The sequence below is a fragment of the Macaca nemestrina genome, chromosome 7, assembly GCF_043159975.1.
Source record: "Macaca nemestrina isolate mMacNem1 chromosome 7, mMacNem.hap1, whole genome shotgun sequence".
Classification (NCBI taxonomy): Eukaryota; Metazoa; Chordata; class Mammalia; order Primates; family Cercopithecidae; genus Macaca; species Macaca nemestrina.
Window position 1 is genome coordinate 36,518,381 of NC_092131.1, and position 12,158 is coordinate 36,530,538.

The 12,158-nt window shown below is 39.3% G+C and overlaps 1 protein-coding gene across 12 annotated transcripts in view; it reads right to left on the reverse strand.

Annotated features, from left to right (window-relative positions):
• The window catches only part of LOC105494308 (signal induced proliferation associated 1 like 1), a 410,938-nt gene that overhangs the window by 290,185 nt on the left and 108,595 nt on the right, over positions 1–12,158 (reverse strand). Inside the window, exon 1 of one of the 12 annotated variants that reach the window (XM_071099941.1) lies at positions 5,917–8,442. The exons of the other annotated variants lie outside the window; for them this stretch is intronic. The gene's annotated coding sequence lies outside the window, so the exon portion shown is untranslated. Of the gene's footprint in view, positions 1–5,916; positions 8,443–12,158 lie in introns of those variants that run through there. 12 annotated transcript variants of the gene reach the window in all.

Sequence of the window (12,158 nt, forward strand, 5' to 3'; positions counted from 1 at the left end):
CAGGAAATATAGAGGAGGTCACAATATTGAAAGAACAAAGTTTTCCTTCTTTCCATGACATCAGAAGATTTTCAGCTTAATAAATGGACTTTTTCTTATGCCAGAATAAGTACAAACTGTCAATGAAGCAATTAGATTGCATGTTGTCTTCCACTAACTATAATTATTTCATATGAACACGGTTTCTTTCTCCAAATAAAATGCATCTAAAGTTCATATCACAAATATTTTATACTTAAATGTGGCATCTGTTAGCTTTTGCTCAGCCTGGAACCACCTGGTCCTGGGGTGGAGGTATCTTCCCATGTTTAGGAACTGGTTCTTCTAGGCACAGAACAAGCACTAGCTAGTAGCTCCCTATACAGGCTTTAGTGGCAAAGAGCACTTCCTCAGCTTCTTTATAATATTCCAAAGCTGAGAGTATCCTTTGTAATTCCTTCACATAATATAAAAACTCCAACTCAATAGCATGCGGGTACAAAGTCTAAATAGTCCAACTATGTTCTCTCAGTGTAAACGAGAGGGAGCAGCAGACATCTACCTGGGCCTGGCTCAAAGATACCTCATGACACCATTCTCCAGGGACCAAAGGGAAAGAGGTCAGTCTTGCTTTTCACAGTCACACTGAGAACACTAACTACTGTCTTTATAAAAAAGTAAATCACAACCAAGCTCCCAGGATGAGCAAAAGAAATGCCAATCTGAGAACTAAAGATAGGAAATGGTCCCAGGCATTGAAAAATTCGGTGGATATTCATTCCCTATTCTGAGAACCATGAATCAGGAGAGTCTGGGAACTTTTTACCTTCTTCTGAAGTTGCTCTGATTTCAAAACACTATCCTATAACCCCCCAAAAAAGTACTGAATGGCATACTTTTATTTTTTGAGAGTGAATGCTAATTTGACTGAGAATTTTACAGTGATCTCTTGAAGTAAATGAAATCATTCTTTGTGTTCACAGAGAGGTGGGAAGGGCTGTAGCTCCATGCTATTTGTAAAGGCTCTGAGCACCTAAGAGGCAACAATGGGTATTACTTTCGAGAACGTGAACTGACTAATGTACTTGCTAGGTATATGCAGAAACTAAACCTCAGGGTATGTATCTGAACATAAAACATGGAACATCCTAACACCACTGACATCTAACCTTCACAAATGTTTTGTTCTGCTTTGCTTTAGTGACTGCAATAGGATTGCCTGGACAGAAACTGATAAATGAAGAAAAACAAGATTGTCTGAACTTCACATATTATTTATCTCCTATGTGTCCAAGATACAACATGTGTGACTCTAGGCTCTTCTCCCTCCTACCCAGGCAGGTGCCAAGGAACGTACTCCACAGACCTGTGGAGAGGGGGATTCCTATGCAAGTTATTTGCAGCAAAAGGAGGATGACAGTGGGTCCCCAGTGGGGGAGAGTGTGGCACCTCTGTTACAGAAGTTGTCCCTAGTGATTTCCTTTCTTTCTCAGAAAAGGGTTGTCGCAACTATGGTTGCAGATATATGTGTATGCCATCTAATACTGTGAGTTTGGGTTTTAAGAGTCTAAATTCTACAGAGTAGAAATTATTCTGCTTAACCTGCTTAGCATAACACAAGCTCATTACCATCAAGAAAAATAATTCAGTCAAGACAGAGGGTATTAGGGAAGGGCTCCTGGAAGCACACTTGTTGGTTTTCCAAAGGTCTTACTGCATGTCATCTCAAGTACATTAAATACTGGCAACATCTCTGCTTCAACTTGATAAGTGGCTTCCATTTGAAAACCAATTTCATTTTATATTTATTCAAAAGCCCATAAAAAGGATTACAAGGAACTATAAATACAAACAAGTACAAAAAGATAAAATTCTTTATCAATGATTAAATGTTACCAGTTTCCAGAATTTGTGTATTGATTAGCTCCAAAAATTACTTTTATAAAAAATATGATCAGCAACAGACAAGTACCTAGAATACCACTAAAGTCTTGTGTATGATGCAACAATTACCTCCTTCACACTAGATACTGGACTACAAAATTATAAAATGGAATTCTGAAAGGCTAAATATTTTCAGACAGAGTAACACCGTGAAATTTCTTACAGAGTAAAAACCCAATCTCAGGACATTTTGAACACAAGCACTGTAAGCACAAAGTCTACCTCCCCATCTACTACTGTAAACTGGTTCCAACATGAATTATGTCCAGAGGTTTCTAAATGATATTCCAATAACCATCTCAATGTTCAATATGCCATACATTATCCTCAAGAAAATGTAAGAAGTCACAAAAACATAGGCTCTTTTATGATTATCAAATCTTTTTTTTTGTTTGCTTGTTTTAAGAGACACAGTCTTGTTCTGTCACCCAGGCTGGAGTAGAATGGCACAATTATAGCTCACTTCCGCGTTGACCTCCTGGGCTCAAGTGATCTTCCCATCTCAGTCTCCCAAGTGGCTAGGACCACAGGCACATGCCATCACACCTGGCTAATTTTTATTTTATTATTTTTTATAGAGACAAGGTCTCATTATGTTGCCCAGGCTGGTCTCAAAGTCCTAAGCCTACGCAATCCTCCCACCTCGGCCTCCCAAAGTGCGGGGATTACAGGCATGAGCCACCACACTTAGCCAATCATCAAATCTTTAAACAATCACTTTTTTCTCGTATTTTCCTATTTTGCCCTATCAGGAAAAAAAATATATATATATTTACAGAACAAAAGAAAAAAAGTACAACACAAAGAAAAAAATTTATAGAAATTTCTCCATTTACTTCAACTTTCTCTTCATTAGATGTTAACAAAATAACATTTTTCATGTTAATTACTATAATTAAAAAAATAAATTCCAAGTTGCCAGGGGAAAAATCTCATTACTCTTCCATGCTTTGGCAAACCTTCTTGTGCTTCCATCTATACTCTGGGCTTTGAATCAAGTAAATGAAATCTTGGCTGGAAAGGAGATATGTTATTAAATAATTTAGGATACTGACTCTTTCTAATGCAAAAGGAAGAGAATGTCAATACTACATGTTCTGAATTTTTTTAATTAGCCCACAAGATTTTACATGTTAAGTTACCTCTTTTTTTTTTTTTTTTTTTTGAGACAGTGTCTTGCCCTGTCACCCAGGCTGGAGTACAGTGACCCGATCTCAGCTCACTACAACCTCAGCCTCCCAGGTTCAAATCGTTCTCCTGCCTCAGACTCCCAAGTAGCTGGGACTACAGGTATGTACCACCATGCCTACCTAATTTTTTGTATTTTCAGTAAATACTAGGTTTCACCCTGTTGGCCAGGCTGGTCTCGAACTCCTGACCTCAGGTGATTCGCCTGCCTCGGCCTCCCGAAGTGCTGGGATTACAGGCCTGAGTCACAATACCTGGCCATACATTTTAAGTTACTTCTGATCTACATGGTTATTTTATTATCTAAAAAGAATTTTAAAGTATTACTAACATTTTAAAGCAACATATCAAAAAAATGTTTTAATCTTTATCACTAACTAAAACCTACAGAACTAGGAGAAAGGAGTGTTAATCAAACACTTAGCCAGTCTTTCCATCCACTATAGTAGTTACCGTATAGGAACAATTACCCGAGATTTATCTAATGTTCATTCAACAAGCATTTATTTAGTACTTACATGTCCCAAGCACTATAATCTGCCATCGAGAGGCAATGATGAGCATGATTGACAGACATGGTACCTGAATGCAGGAATCTTAGAGACTATGTCCTTCCATGCCACCACCTTTAAGCTCAAAAGAAGCATAAAAGTATAATCCTTTCCAAATAGCAGTATGATGGCTATGTTTTTATAAATAATCTAGATGGCTAAAGGTTCAACCAAGACCCTTTGGGAACTTCTGGGCAACAATACAAGGACAGAGGCCACTAGGAAGTCTGGCCAGAGTTGGCTCTTTTCTGGGGCTAAGGAAGCCAGCCTAGGGAAAGCCACACCAGGTCCCATCTAAATGTTTTGGCTAGCCTGTGCTCCATGGGAAAATCTCCCTCTGTAAGACTCTGGATCAGAAACAGATCCATAAATAACCTCCATCAGTGGCAGACTTAGAGGCTGTGTATGTAAAATAAGTTGCAGAAATTCCATTATTCAAACAGGTTTATGACAACACCATGTTTCCAGTCATCTCAAAGCCATGAACTCACCAAGGTAACAAGATGCTGAAAATTTATATAATTAGAATTACAATCCATTAAGCAAACAACTAGATTTAATGATCTTTCCCAAATAGTAAGTCTGACATTTGTTTTTTTTTACACTGAATCTTAACTTTCCTTAGTGATATCTTTTAAAGAATTTAGAAACAATTTCAGTTTCATGCAAAGATATAAAGACAAAATGCAAGTTCAGTATGAAAAAAGAGGTATTACGCACCTTCACCTACCCCAAAACCATCAATGGTTTCTCAATACCTACATAAAAAGGGTAAAAATTCTTTAATTAGGCACTCCAAGTCCTAGACAAGTCAATTCCAACCTAAATTTTCAAATCCATTTCTCTGTATACCACTTCACATACACACCACTCCAGGGAAACTGAACTATTCTTTCTTATCTGAATACACTCTTCACTTCAGATTTTTCTTTTTCTTTTTTTTCTCTTTTGAAATGGGTTCTCATTGTCACCCAGCTGAAGTGCAGTGGTGTGATCTCAGCTCACCGCAGCCTCAACCTCCCAGGCTCAAGCTGTCCTCCCGTTCAGCCTCCTGAGTAGCTGGGACTACAGGCACCCACCCACGCCCAGTTAGTTTTTGTATTTTTTGTAGAGACAGGGGTTCATCATGCTGCCCAGGTTAGTCACAAACTCCTGGACTCAAGCAGTTGGCCTGCCTCGGCTGCCCAAAATGCTGAGATTACAAGCGTGAGCCACCGTACCTGGCCATATTTTATTTTTTTCATCATCTTACCTACGTTACAAGTTTAGAAGCTTTAGGTAGTGGCTCATGCCTGTAATCCTAGCACTTTGGGAGGTGGAGGCAAGCAGATTGCCTGAGCTCAGGAGTTCAAGACCAGCCTGGGCAACACAGTGAAACCCCATCTCTACTAAAATAGAAAAAAATTAGCCAGGTATGGTGATGCACACCTGTAGTCCTAGCTACTCAGGAGACTGAGGCATGAAAATCACTTGAACCTGGGAGGCAGAGGTTGCAGTGAGCTGAGATGACGCCACTCCAGTCTAGCGCCACAGTAAGACACAGTAAGACTCTGTCTCAAAAAACAAACAAACAAAAAATAAGTTCAGAAGCTTTAGGAGAACAAGGCCTGTATATGACTGACCTCTTCTTCCAGTCCTTTCCCTGTCCCTCTTCCTGTGTAACAGGAATTAAATGAGTTAATAGGGAGTGGCTTCTAAAAATAAATCAACCAAATCATGAGATTATTCAACATCTCATGGTTCTTCTGCCAAGTGATTCATCACCTCTAAGACCAAAAGTTAAAGTCTGAATAGATGCAGACACCTCTCTCACATCTGGGCAAGGAATTCAACAAAATCTTTTAAATCAAAAGAAAATGTTTTACCTGAATAAGGTTTTCATTAGTGGTAAAATACTCAGAAACAATAGAAAACAGTGAACTGAAACTTAAAATGTAGGGGAAAAACGACTGTGCTACCAAATTTTATAATGTCCATGACACTTTAATATTCTTTTCTCCTCCAGCCAAATACTTTTCTTAGAAAGATAAATTAATGTTTTCCATTCCATACTCATGAGTAGTTATGAAAATAAAGTAGCATATACTATAGTAGAGGGTTTTAAGTTATTCGACTAATCAAATTAAAGTTGACTCATAAAATATATTTTGACCTTGATCCTTTCCAATGTGGATATCACCTCATTAAAACATCTGTTTTCGATCAACATTTCAGAATCATTAAATTTTTGACAAACACAGAATGCTCCACCTACCTTTTCCTTGCAAGGGGTGGTAGCAGTGAAGAAGAGGGAGATGAGTGGTAGTGAAGAAGACGGTAGTGAAGAAGAGAGAATTAAATACTGACTTCCCCCACTCCTGTCTGCAGCACATTTCTTAACAGTATAAAAAGAGGCTTGGGTTTAATTCTGAGTTCAGTGAAGCCTGAGAAGCCAGTTGCTGAAACAGAAATTCATCTGAGAAACTAGCAATCCTTCGTGTTGCCCTCCTCTCCATGAGGTCTTCCTGGGTGAGAGTGATGACAGCTCATCTCCTCCTTAGGGTACCACAGGTGAGCTCTTGGAGAGGCTCTCCTCAGCTACAACCACATTAGTTAATCAAATCAAAAAATAGTAAGTAGGAAAGCAGAGGGCAAAAAAACCCTGCTCTCCTAGGATTTTTGTATCAATTCCAAGTGCTTTTCTCCTCTCACTGCCAGCGGCACCCATCAATTCCCATAGAAACCAGCCCACGGCTTTCCAACCAGCCCAAGAGGGAGGCAAGTAAGCTGCAGGCAGAAGCACATGAAAGCATGACCCAAAACCCAGCCACCAATCTAACAGTTACTTGGTGGCTTAAACATTCCAATTCTACCTCCTTGCTTCCTTAATTCCCAGATTCCCAGATGGCCCTCTCCTCTTTCCCTTCAACCTGATGCTGAGACAGGGAAGATGATTTTTTTTTCTAGAATTCTGCACAAACGATTTTTCTGTTTTCTGGTGCAATTTTTGTTCATGTCTATTTGGTACTAAAGCAACCATGGTTCCTTTACCACATGTGCATAAATGTATATACTGTTGAATCCTCTGGAATGAAAGTAAAGATTGCAAAGATATGGGGAGCGATATTTTGAGATCTGGGAATAAGGATGAAAAAGGAATGAAGAACAAAAGGTGCTGCTGACGTGGGTGGAGACGATCTGAGCTTTGAGAAGAACAGGATTCATTATGTGGGCTGGTCAGGAGTGGGAACAAGTGCAGGAAGGCCACAGGGGATTGAGAGTACTTCTGTCCCCAACACACTCATCAAGGACATGCAATCGGGGGCCAAGGCTCATTATGGTGAATTTCAACAGGGAAAGAGGGAATTATTGGAACTGGGTGAAATGTGGGTGATGATTAAAGAAGTTTGAGAGAAAAAAAAAAAGCATACCTAGCTGATTCTAACATCTAAAGAATTACTATGGTGACGAGAGTTGGTTTTTTTGTTTTTTTTGTTTTTAACTAAAAAGTAAGTTAGAGAATCAAATTAAAAGTGCCCAGCATGGGCTATGAACCACTTCTGAAAGGTTTCACATCTTACAACAGAATTTAATGGCTAAAATGTAAGGAGATAACAATGGTGACAGAAGGTACTGAAAAAAGCAGTATGTGAGTCACCGCCCATCTTTTCTTTAGGATAGATGCTGAGTAAACAACTAAAGGGTTACAGTGTGTGCATGTGCACCTTTTAAATTTCAACAGATACTTCCAAATTACTTCCTACTGAGGATCCCACAGCGGCATAGACAAGCTCTCTAAACTTTTACCCACTGTATGCATGACACCTTGGTAATTACAGAATGTATAATAATAAAGGCCCTAAAATACGATTCAGCATCACTAAAAGTAAAGGGAAAACAGGAATGTTTGTTGTGATAGAAGTAGTATGATGAGTAAATGCTCTCTGTAGTATCAGTAATGAAATACTTGTAAAACAAACCGGGCACGGTGTCTTATGCCTGGAATCCCAGCACTTTGGGAGGTCGGGGCGGGCAGATCACTTGAGGCTAGGAGTTCGAGACCAGCCTGGCCAACATGGTGAAACTACTAAAAATGCAAAAATTTGCCGGGTGCAGTGAAACACACCTGTAATCCCAGCTACTTAAGCAGCTGAGGCACTCCGAGGTACCTCGAACCAGAGAGGCAGAGGTTACAACAAGCCAAGATCACGCTACTGGACTCCAGCCTGAGTGACAGAACAAGACTCTGTCTCAAACAAAAATAAATTTGTAAAATATATATGTAGTTTCTAAGAGACAGGGTCTCGCTATCTCCCAGGCTGGTTTTGAACTCCTGGGCTCGAGCAATCCTCCTGCCTTGGCCTCCTAAAGTGCTAAGATTACAGGCATAAGCTGCCACCACCACTCCCAGCAAATTTTGTAAAATCAACTTTTTTTTAAAAGCAGATGAGAAATATTTGAGCTACACAAAACAAATTCTTAGAGGATCAATGCTTTAAAATTTTTTAATTAATAAATTTAATGCAATCTCAATAAGATTATCAGGATATTCTTTTAGAAATTCAGAAGCTGGCCGGGCGCAGTGGCTCACGCCTGTAATCCCAGCACTTTGGGAGGCCAAGGCAGGCAGATCACGAGATCAAGAGATCCAGACCATCCTGGCTAACACGGTGAAACCCAGTCTCTACTAAAAATACAAAAAATTAGCCAGGCATGGTGGCACGCACCTGTAGTCCCAGTTACTCCAGAGGCTGAGGCAGGAGAATCGCTTGAACCCAGGAGGTGGAGAGTGCAGTGAGCCAAAACTGCGCCACTGCACTCCAGCCTGGCTGACAGAGCGAGACTCTGTCTCAAAAAAAAAAAAAAAAAAAATTCAGAAGCTATGTCTGTAGTTTATATGGAAAACAAATAAACAAGAACAGTGAGGGCAATTATAAAAAAGAAGAGTAATAAGGAGGACCAGCTTTAATATTTGCCAGATAGTATAAAACGTTATAAACATATAATAATTTAAAAGGTACAAAACTGGTTCATGAACAGGCCATCAAATCAATGGATACAACAAACATTCTAAAAAGACTTCAGGAATTTGGTAAGATAAAATGTAACATCAGTGTAGAAAAGATAAATTGCTCAATAAATGGTGCTGGTACAACTAGACAGCCACATGGAAAAGAGGATGGGATATCAACTCACATTAAAATAAATCCCAAATTGATTTAAAGCCGTAAACATAAAAAAAACCCACAGAGTATTAAAAGCAAGAGATATTTTTCATAATCTTGAAGAGCTTAAGACCTAGGACATAAAATCCCAAAACCAGGAAGTAGAATAGTAATAAATCTGATGATCCAAAAATAAATTCGTACATAACAAAAATTACCATAAATGACAAAATACAAACCCACTGGAAAAAACTAGCAGCCCCTATCACAAGGTGCTAATTTCCTTTTTATATAAAAAGATTATCTCCATAAATTGGCAGAGTTAATTCACAGAAAGGGAAATCGTTCTTAAGCACATGATAGTATGTTCAACCTCACTTATAACAAGAGAAATGCACAGAAAAATAACGATAAAATTCCATTTTTTCACCTGTGAAATTTATAAAGATTGTTAAATCACACACTACCTGCAAGGGAGAGGTAAAACACATACATTGCTGAGACAATGTTTAAGGAGGGCAGTTTAGCAATAAAGATATGAATATATTCTTCCACCCAGAAATTCCTCCATATAAACTGCATACTTGCAAGCTCAAGGATAGCCACTGTAGCATTGTTAATAATATCAAAAGATTGGAAACAACTTAAAGTCCATTATTAAGAGACTAGGTAAAAACTGGAATAAAAAGAATGAAAGCATAGTACAGTATGCTACCATTTGTGTAAAAATAAATTTTTATGAAGCATACATATTGTTGGGCACAGTGGCTCATACTTGTAATCCCAGGACTTGGGGAGGACAAGGTGGGAGGATCACTTGAACCCAGGAGTTTAAGATCAGCCTGGACAACATAGGGAGACTCTGACTTTACGAAAAAATAATAAGTTAGCTGGACATGGTGGTGCACACCTGTTGTCCCAGCTACTGAGCAGGCTGAGGCGGGAGGATCACTTGAGCCCAGGAGTTCAAGGCTGCAGTGAGCTATGATTGTCCCACTGCACTCCAGCCTGGGCAACAAGGCAAGACCCTGTCTCAAACAAAACCAAACAAACAAAAGAGTATACAAATAAATGAAATTTGGCATTTCTGGATTAGATCCTGGAAAACAAAAAGGACAGGAACACTGTAGGTGAAATCTGAATAAAATTTACATAGTTTAGTTTCACTGTATTACCTTGGAATATTCCATGGGCTTGTAATATCCATTTGAAAACGTAAAATTTAGCTTTTTAAAAACCTAATTACTTTGTGATTAAACTTACTTCATCTGTGATATTCATATCCTTGTAAATACTGCTAATAAGAAACATCAAGAGTATATGTATTGCTTCAACACTTTTAAAATACATCCATTACTGTACCTAAACACACAGGACATCTGTCTCATCTACTAGATTTCAGGTCCTTAACAGTAGAGGCTGTCAAACTCATCTCTGTACTCAAAGAATCTGAAAAATATTTACCACACAGAAAGAGTTCAACAAATGAAAGCCAAAATTAATAGGTTCTGGTCCAGTGATCCAATTTTTAATTAGTGAGAAATTTTGTATTCCAAATGTCTCAACAATTCTAAGGATTTCCTTTGATCCTTAGTCACAATCACATGGAAGAGAAAAGCAAAGGACAAAGAGAAGTGAAGCAATTATCACTAAGGATTTAAGTGGGAAAATAGAGAGGCATTTTAAATATACTACCTTCCAACTTTCTAAACATTTTGCTCTGTGCTAGGGGCTGTAGAGAATATAAAGATAGATAAGATATAATCCTTACAATAAAGGTTGGGCCTAATTCATTTAAAGTCAACATTTGAAAGGGTGAAACTATGAAACTGCCTTGGATTTTCAAGAATGTTTTCCATGGAAGGTATTAAATTCCTTTGCAATAAAAAGCGCCTTATTTTGCAACGTAAGAATGTGATAAAACTTGATTTTGACAAGGTTTTGGTCTTTGATGATCTTTTCTCAGGAAAAAACCTCATGGACAGCATGCTTAAGAATGTCCAGACAAAGTGCTAGGTGCAGGGGTTCACGCCTATAATCCCAGCACTTTGGGAGGCTAAGGTGGGAGGATCCCTTGAGCTCAAGAGTTTGAGACCAGCCTAGGCAACATGGTGAAACCCCGTCACTACAAAAAGTACAAAAATTAGTCGGGCGTGGTGGTGCACACCCATGGTCCCAGCTACTCAGGAAGCTGAGGTGGGAAGACTGCTTGAGCCCGAGAGGTTGAGGCCACAGTAAGCTGTGATTGCACTACTGCATTCCAGTCCAGGAAAGAGAAAAAGGCACTATCTCAAATAATAATAATACCCAGACAAGAGTCTACCTTCAAACTCCACTGATAATCTGATTTTCCAAATATCCAAAATCCAAAAGATAATTCAGGAAATAGAGACTCTGAGTTCCCTGAATGGGGAAAAAGAATACTGCTAAGTTTCTCCCAAAGCATTAAGAGTGCTCTCTAACTCCAAAAACTCAGAGTTCCAAGCCTTAGCTCTAACACTATACAGCAGAATAACCTTGTCAAACCACTTGATATCTGTAAATATCCATTCGCACCTATAAACGGATAACAACTAAGGTTCTTTCCAGGTATAAAACTCTATTATACCCCTTTCCATTCACACCCTAAACATACGACCTTATAATCCTTTCATACAAACACACAACACACACGCATTTGTGCATGTTCAGTGGAAGAGCTACCTGAAATATTTACTTCCTATTTCCAAAGCAGCCCAGTCACAGAAACAAACTAATATTTGATTACAAATCGGAGGCATATAAAAGCAGTTCACACATGAATGGGAAAAGGATTTATTCAGTATTATGAAATTAAATAAAAATGTGCCTGTTGTACAATCAAACATTCATTTGATTGTTCATTCTGTTGGGGTGCAGAAAACAATACCCCAAAATGAAGGCCTCAGAAGCAAAAGCTTTTCTCTGACCTTCTCCTGCCCTCCTGTCTCTCAGTCCCACTCTCTGTTGAGGCTGGCCATAGAAACTGGAATCCCTCTTTCCCAAGGCAGGTCATAGAAACCAGAAACCCAGGCCGGGCGCAGTGGCTCACGCCTGTAATCCCAGCACTTTGGGAGGCCGAGACGGGCGGATCACGAGGTCAGGAGATCGAGACCATCCTGGCTAACACGGTGAAACCCCATCTCTACTAAAAAATACAAAAAACTAGCCGGGCGAGGTGGCGGGCGCCTATAGTCCCAGCTACTCGGGAGGCTGAGGCAGGAGAATGGCGTGAACCTGGGAGGCGGAGCTTGCAGTGAGCCGAGATCCGGCCACTGCACTCCAGCCTGGGTGACAGAGCGAGACTCCGTCTCAAAAAAAAAAAAAAAAAAAA